This window comes from Leptonychotes weddellii, chromosome 2 (genome assembly GCF_054177405.1).
Source record: "Leptonychotes weddellii isolate Sample4059 chromosome 2, ASM5417740v2, whole genome shotgun sequence".
Lineage (NCBI taxonomy): Eukaryota > Metazoa > Chordata > Mammalia > Carnivora > Phocidae > Leptonychotes > Leptonychotes weddellii.
In genome coordinates, this window is record NC_138370.1 from 153,081,335 (window position 1) to 153,090,603 (window position 9,269).

The window sequence follows — 9,269 nt, forward strand, 5'->3', positions numbered from 1 at the left end:
ATCTTCTTACAACATTAACCTCAACCTGGTACCTCAGCTATGAATTCACAAGGCTCTTCCATCACTCTCTTTGGTTGATCCATTAATTCTATGTTCTTTCTTCCACTTCTTGCCAGGACATTCCAGAAATACTTGTACTATTATCATGATCCTTAGGAAATCCTCATTCATACTGTCACAAATTGAATATTTGAAATTATCTATTATGTCTCACTTGAAAAATCTCTTAAATCCAGTTTAAACTTTAAACACTTCTACTTATAAACTTTTCTTTGAGTTTCCAATAAACATAAAACCCTCTCTGCTTAAATCACAGAAAATGTTGGTTAAAATTTTTGGAAAAGGTATTTCTCTGCTCAAATGCATGATACATCATTATGGGATAGTTCAAATTCTTCATGCAAAGAACTGTATTTGAAGAGCTGTACTTAAATAACTACACTAGGAATGTCTAGGTGGCTCAGTCAGTTAAGTGACAGACTCTTGATTTTAGCTCAGGCCATGATCTCAGGGTTGTGAGATGGAGCCCTACATCGGGCTCCACATCAGCAAGGAATCTGCTTGAGATTCTCTTTCTCTCCCTTTGCCTCTCCCCTCACTTTCTCTCCCTCTCTCTCTCCTCTCTCTCAAATTAATAAATAAATCTTAAAAAAATAAAGAACTACACTAGAGGAAATTTATCCACACCTGGGCCTGACTTAGATGATGCAACTCTAGACTTTGAACTGGTACAAAAATGGATGAGACTTTTGGTGTACTGGAAAGGGAGAATGTATTCTTATGTGGAAGAGATGTTAATGTTGAGACCCAGAAATCAGACTATGGTTGTCAGCTCCCAAGATGGCCCCAGTGATCTCTTCTTGGTATTTATGTCCTTTAGTAGTACCAACTCACATTTAATCAGACACATTGTATTCTACGAAACCAATAGAATATGGCAGAAGTGGTGATGTATGACTTCCAAGGCTCAGTCATATCTAAAAATATTGCGATTTTCCTAACACCTTCTCTTGGATCATTCATTTTGGTGAAAGGCAACTACTATGTCATGAGGATACTCAGGAAACCTATGCAGAACCCCATGTAGTTGGGTATTAATACCTCCTGACCACAGGTGGAACTAACTTTGCCAGCAAGTGTAAGTGAGCTATCATGGGGTGGAATTTCCAGTCCCAGTTAAGCTTTCAGATGACTTCAGCTCTGGCTAATATATTGACTGCAATTTTCTGAAAAACCCCAAGGCCAAACCACTTAGCTTAACCCTCTAAGATTCCTGACCCTAATAAATAAAAAAATGAAATGATAAATACTTGATATTTTAAGCTACCAGGGTTTAGAATAATTTATTTTGCAGCGATAGATAATTGAAGTAGATGTGGAAGGTCTAAAAGTCTGAGTAAGTGGGAATGCTGGGTTGAATACAGTATGTAAGTTTAGAAGAAGCCCTGCACCTCAGTCATCAGGAAGGCACTGGTGAGAGATACACCACTTCTTAGCATCACTAAGAAGTTTAGTACAGTACCTTCTCTTGAGTCAAAGCTGACCATAGGTCACAAATATTGGCTTGTTCATATCCATGGATAATTATGCACCTCTTTCCTCCTCTACCCCACAGATAATAACAGCCAGGCGCAGTTGCTTAAATGCCAAAAGACAGAGACTTCAGTGATCATAGAGATTAGTGAGACTAGAGAAGCAGCCAAAACATCTTGATCCACAGGGAGTTTTAAAGGTGATTTTTAGAGCATGGTACATCTAGGGGCAAAAAAAAGTGGCAATAAGATTTATGCCTACCATTTCTAACTGGAAAAAAAAATATAGAATCAAGAGGCTGACAGTAATCACCCAAATAACAAATCAAGATGCCTTGCTCAGTTCCTGGATTTGACCCAATTTTCAGTACCCATTGACTGGAGAGATCAGGTTCCCAGGAAGTACAAATCGGTACTATTTCACTGTGTAAAATCCTCCAAATACTTCTCCAAAGTAATTTACAACCACTTACGTTGGAAACCTGAGAAACCTAAGCATCTTCTTGACACTTCTTCCCCATTAAGGCGGTGACTTACGGGGAGGGGGGGTAGGTAATAATGGAGTTGTGTCTTAAGTTTGGCTCATAGTGCTTGCATAGCATGAGTAGAATCAACAAGCGGTGTAGGTAATTGGGGATGATATACTTGTTAGTTGGAGTAACTTCCACTTTGCCTATATACATTATATCAATTACAAATTGCTGATTAAACAGGATGAGGAGCAACAGGAGGCTAGTATATCCATGACGTTTACAAGCATTATCATGGAAGGAGTAGCAAACCACCGAGTAGACAAAATGACTTGGGCAGTGGTCTTTGGTTCTTATCATTAGCCACTCTAGAACCAACATGATGAACACATAAACAAGGTGGCCAAGATGGTAGAAGTGAACCCTATACATGAGCCCAAAAGCATGAATTCCTACTTTCCAGTACTTACTTCCTGCTTAATATTAAACAATCCAACAATAGAGAATAACAAGTACACTTCAATATGGCACTATTCATTGGAAGACTAATTGATTACTTAATAAGTTGACTATGTTGGTACGTTTCTATCCTGCAAAGTCCAGCAATACATCCTCATAGGGAGAGATATTTATACCTAGTAAAGGTCAAACTTCTTGTACACAAAGCCTCATTCAATACCACTATCTATGTGCTCACAGAATAACCGATCCACAGGCATGGAATTCCACACAATGAGGCATCAGACCATTAGACCCTCTTCACAATGAACTCTGGGATCCACCTGTGTTATCAGTTACCATACCATTCAGAAGTATTTGGTCTCATAAAATGTTGGAACGGGCTTCTAAAGGTATAACCGACATGCCAACTGGAGATACAATAATCTGAAAGAGTATGGTGGCATCCTTCATGATGTAATCTACGCATTAAATCAGACATCTGTATATGGAACTGTGTGCCTAATGAAAACAAAACAAAACTAAACTAACAGATAACAGACACTGTTTCAGTAACAAAGAGAAGGAAGCAGGAATGGATCTATTTACTACCTCTCCCAAAAGCCATTTGGGAGACTTTTTGTATCAAGTCCCTGTAACTCTGGGATATGAATGATTTGAGTTTTTAGGTCACAAACCAAAAATACTCTTGCTAGAGGTTATAGAAAGGATACCATTAACCTACAAACTATGGCTATTTTCAGGGGTATGTAGGATTCTCAAGAGCAGGATCCAGCAGACAAGAGTAAGAGCTACTCTCTTGGTAAGGCAATTGACTCTGAGGAGCAAGAAGAGGGAGACTGCTTATTTTAATGAGAGTAGGGGAAGGCTATGTGTGGAACCCTAGTTATCCACTTTTCCATGTCTTAATACTCCCTTCTGCTATTGTAATTGTGAGTGGACCTATGTGACAACTCTGTCTTGAGACATAGAATCCTTTAGTAAGTTCTTTTGATTTGAAGACTAGCCATAGGTATGGCTAAAACATTCTGGCAACTTCACTGCAATATGAATCTCTTCCTATTCTCTGTTCTTCCCACTCTTGTTTCTCAAGTTGTCAGAACTGCATTGTAGTTTGAAGGTTCTACCTGACTTCTTGTAATTTACTTTTTTAAGCAATGTCTTATGAGCACATCATCCCTCACTGGTCACTGCTCTTCTGAATTCTTACAGGAAAACCTATCTAGACCTCTCCTTTCACAATTATCAAGTATTGCCTCATAATTTTATATCACTGACTTTTTATGCAAATATCCTCTCTGCAACTTGATTATAATCTTGGTAAAGAAGGAAAAATAACATTCAAACTAGTTCCCTAGGTACAGTAGTTATGCAACTAATGCTTTTTGATGTTGCTACTGAATCTACATATTTGAATAGGAATAATAGCTTAGCTTTGCACAGTCGCAGTAACATAGCCAAACAGGTTTATCTGAGGTGCAATTTTTGCTAATTAAAAGGATTATTATACATCACTACCTTATCTTAACCTCCAAAATCAAACTTCAACTGTGCCTGTGTTTATGCATATTGTAAAATACCAACTTTAATAACATGCATATAAAAGTAAAAGTGATATATTTGAAAAGAACATACATTATTAATTCCACAAGTATCATCCAGAAAGTTCTTGGTAATAAAATCAACTTATTAGCTATTCACACTGAACACAATATCATGAGCCATAAGAAAATGAGATTAAAGAGACATGGGGTAATATGGATGTCTACTCAGGAAGCTATATATTATGATGACTGTTGAAATACTTGGGAAATATATTTCTATATGGCAGTAAAATAAAGAATTTTGAGGTAGAAAAAAACAAGCACCTCTATAATTATCTTGTCGTTTATTTTCTTTTTGCAGATATCTATAAAATTAAAACTTACCATGGTCATAATGCTGACATACATCCCAATATCATGTCCAATATTTTATCTCATGGGCAATCCATCAGCCAAGACCAAGGTCTTAATGATACATCTTGACCCCTTTCACAAACTAATACTTAACATTCATAACATATTAATGGAAAGAAGATAGGCTTTCAAGCCAGACTGACCTGAAACTTACTACCTGCTAATTGCATGACCTTAGTTAAGACAAGTAAACTTTCTCAAGCCCATAATCATCATCTATAAGATAATAGGAATGCCCATCTTAGACAGCTGGGTGAAAAATTAGTATAATGTTCCTGGCATGCAGCAAGCACTTAAGTGATTATCATTTGTCTCTTGCTCTTGTCAACCCAACCATAAACAATAATGTAGAAATGATATTTACAGGACCTTATGAAGCTGCATTCTTTAAAAAAGTAATACCAATGAATTATCTACCCTCATCTTTAGGGAATTAAAGTCTGGAAAAAGATCATGTTAAATATGTAATGATATGACACTCCCAACCTTTTTTTTTTTTTTGTAAACAATTCAAGTTTAAGTTTTAAAGAAATTTAGCCTTATTTGTCCTACATGTTTAGGAGAAAGCTCATAGTAAAGTATAATGTTGTTCATCCATGAACCTTTCAGATTTATCACAAACCATGGATAAACTTCTCCTATTAACATAGAACTAGTGTACTTGATTTCTGGTATCAATTACCTTTGGCTTTTTATTTAGAAGAAAGAGAAAGTTTAATAAAGATAATTTTCAAATAGTAGATGATGATAAAAATAGAAAATGTGTTCCAATTGAAACATGCATTTCACATTTTTTCTTGTTTAAATAAAATAGGTATACAATTTTGTAAATTTAGTTCTATGAATAATACATCTTACATGAGGCAAGACTGGCTAAAAAAACACTGGAGGATTATTAAAACCACTGGCTCACAAACACAGCATATGTTCTGTGATACCTCTTAGGAGAATGTTTCAAAGTGTTCTTATTTGATTTGTATATCATCTCTCTTTGGAAAAATGATGCCATTCTGCATATGTTTGCCTTTGCTTTAGTAATTTATGATTACAAAATGAAAGTTTTGACTTGGAACAAAATCAAATAAGTACAAAGCATTTTTTTCTGTGTCATAGCAGTTTTCTTTCATCTCTTCAGAAGCTAGAATGACCTGGAAAATAATAGCACATTTTAATTATTTGAAAATGTTTGAGCACAAGAAAGTGTGACAGGCAATGACAATGTGAAAAACACATTGACAATTCACTTATGGTTGGAGACATCAATGTTTATTATGTGATCATTTATCAATGAAATGATGCCAAATTCACACTTTTATATTCCACAATTTTGCAGATTTCAATTTTAGTGTCACAGAATAGTTGTGCATGTTACTTTTTGAATTTTAATTACAACATGATTTATTAGAATTGTTTTAAGGTACTGTATTACTTTATGCCTATTTCTACACATACAGGTAATAGAGCCCGAGATTTAAAGTCAGATAGAACACCTTGGATCCTGGCAATGATTTTTAAACTTGAAATACATGGATGTCATAAAGTTAGAGTTATTTTAACACATGTACTCACAAAGAGAAATCAATGCATTCAATGAAAATATTATCCTAAGAGGGAATCCATATTTACATGCATGAGAAATGATGATGTAGTATGGCGTAACACGCTTATGAAAATTAGTATCCATACAATTTTATATATATATGACAGGGGAGAGGCTAGAACAAATTAATACTATTTGGAAGTGGGAGAAAGTTTGGAAGATGATCCAGTAGAGTTTTCTAATTTGAGCTGACCAGTCTCTGTAATTTGAAAGCCCATGCCAAGAAGAGAAACTAACCCTTTAAAAGTACAAAAAGCTCATATTACATAGCATATTTTCAAAAGTATGATTAATTGTATCAAGCCATTTTCATTTAACTCAAATATTACTGAAATATAATGAAACACATGTGTATATATATGTGTGTATGTACATATATATACACACGTGTGTGCATTTGTATGTATATATATATATATTTATTGCTAAGATTCATGTATTCAGCTACTGTGTAGAAAAATAATATACACTAAGTTTTAGCTTCTAAAAACAAGACCAAAAAGTGGAGATTTTTATTACATAGAAAAATAAATGATCAATTTAGTGTGGTTTGTATACAAAGGAAATCTGACAGAATCAAGGGAGATAAAAATACACCCAACATTTGGAAAGCCTCACATACCTACTAGGTGTGGAGTCTCAGTCTGGTTAGAAAGTAAAATCTAATTATACTGCAATATTAGTAAAATGCTCACAGTAAAATTTAGTTACAAAATTAAAATTTAATAAACTGTATTTGGTACTTATTGTAGTTGAACAAGCAAGAGGAAAAGGGATTTAACTTAACATATATAAGATCCAAGGAGGTTGAGTTAATCAAGCTCATTTCTGAAGGACTCATTTATGATTAAAGGGTCGGGAAATGAGCAGAAAGCCATGGATTTTTCATAGCTGTCTGCTCAGAATGGTAAGGGTCATCTTTCACTAATCTACGTCTACTTAGGAAATTATCTGTTAGCTCTCATTTGTTCTGTTCAATGTCCTTACTAGATGTTTAAAGACAGAAACAAATGAAAAAATATACATTATTAACTGCTATAAATCTTCACACAGTAGTATAAGTAATTTGAATATACCTTAAATATTTGCTGAAAGAATCTAAGAAGACCTCACAGGACTTCAGAGTTTTTTCCTCCTTTAAATTCAACATTTTCTTCTTTTCTTTTTTTCTTTTTCTCTATGGCTACTCATCAAGTGTGATCTGTTGAGCAGTGTCAGAAACCACTCTTTTAAATGCTTCCATGTAAAAAGTTCTTCATTGTCATACTTTATTCTGATAATTATGCACGACTGAAGTCCTTTCCAAAGAAAATATTTTACTAAGATATGTACTCCAATTCTGTTTCAAATGGCTCATGAGTGAATATATCCATAATCTATATATTTATACAAATCATTAATAACCTAGCTAGAGGATACACTGGATGCTTAAACATCTCACTATTTATTGAACAATAAAGTAGGAGGCGTTTGCTTGGTTTGATTTAGTGATTTTGTGGACTCAACTCTTTTGAATGGAAAACTGAAGATATCAAAATGATTAAACCCAAAATCATGTTTTCCTCATGTACCATCTCATTTCTAAGCTCAGTGCTGTGCTTTAGAGTAACCTCTTACTTCAACATCTAGATAACTGCCTTAATTATTCACAATATTTTGCATGTTTTTCACAGCTCACAGCTTTAAATACTTAAGATGATCCCCAGAAAAGCAATTGCTATAATGTTAATTTTTATATTAATGATTAGAGCTGATGATTCTTTTTAAATTATTTTTCTGCTTAAATTCTGATAAAATTTAAACCTATTAAGAATTGTGAGGAGCGACATGAAGCCGTTCACCCCTGTGGAGTGCGCATGTGCAGAGGGTGGGACCTCCCCCTCTGGGGTTTCCCTCCGCGCCTTCAGACCACTGAGAGGTACCAAAAGAGTCGATTGAAGGGTAGAAGTCAAGATGAGACATTTCTGAGGAAGGTGCACGACGAGCTGCTGGAGGTGGGTGTGTTGGAGGGCACCACGCAAAGCACAGAGTCTGTTCCCCATCAGTCGTGGCATCCCCATGCTGAGTGATGAAGAAACCAAAACCTAATGGTGCCGGGCACTGATTTTACATTCTGTAACCATGTATGTCTTTGTTTATGTATATCCTGTTTGCTAGGTCTGTCATGTGTATCCCCAACGCTTAACCCAGTGAATCACAAAACACAGTGTTCTGAGTTCAATATATTCTTTTCTCATTAAAGTTTCAAAACCAGGGGCGCCTGGGTGGTTCAGTCGTTAAGCCTCTGCCTTCGGCTCAGGTCATGATCCCAGGGTCCTGGGATCGAGCCCCGCATCGGGCTCCTTGCTCCGCGGGAAGCCTGCTTCTCCCTCTCTCACTCCCCCTGCCTGTGTTCCCTCTCTCGCTGTGTCTCTCTCTGTCAAATCAAAAAAAAAAAAAAAAAAAAAAAAAAGTTTCAAAACCAAAAAAAAAAAAAGAATTGCATTTAGTTAATATATTTATGACTCTTGTTTTAATAAGCCATTGAAAAAAGAAACTATAAGCTTATGTATGCTATGTATATTTTTCTCCAGCCCTGACAACTCAACAAAAAATATTAACTAAAAGCTATGTTAAAAATGGTGGCAATGTAACACTTTAAATTAATACTGAAACATTTTATTTTATTTTTATTATGTTGTGTTAATCACCATACATTACATCATTAGTTTTTGATGTAGTGTTCCATGATTCATTGTTTGCCTATAACACCCAGTGCTGCATGCAGAACGTGCCCTCTTTAATACCCATCACCAGGCTAACCCATCCCCCCAGCCCCCGTCCCCTCTAGAACCCTCAGTTTGTTTCTCAGAGTCCATAGTCTCTCATGGTTCGTCTCCCCCTCCGATTTCCCCTATCTTCTTCTTCTTCTTTTTTTTTTATTATTTTATTATTTTATTCTTTATTTTTTATTATTTTATTATTATTTTTTTATTATTTGTTTCAGAGGTGCAGGTTTGTGATTCAACAGTCTCACACAATTCACAGTGCTCACCATAGAACATACCCTCCCCAATGTCTATCACCCAGCCACCCCATCCCTCCCACCCCCCACCACTCCAGCAACCCTCAGTTTGTTTCCTGAGATTAAGAATTCCTCATGCATTTTAGAGAGTAAATAAAATTAATTTTAAAATCTAATTCATCTTAGAACTATCGGAATAATTTAGATATCTGCTTTTTTTTTTAGTTGCATTAAAGTATATATCTT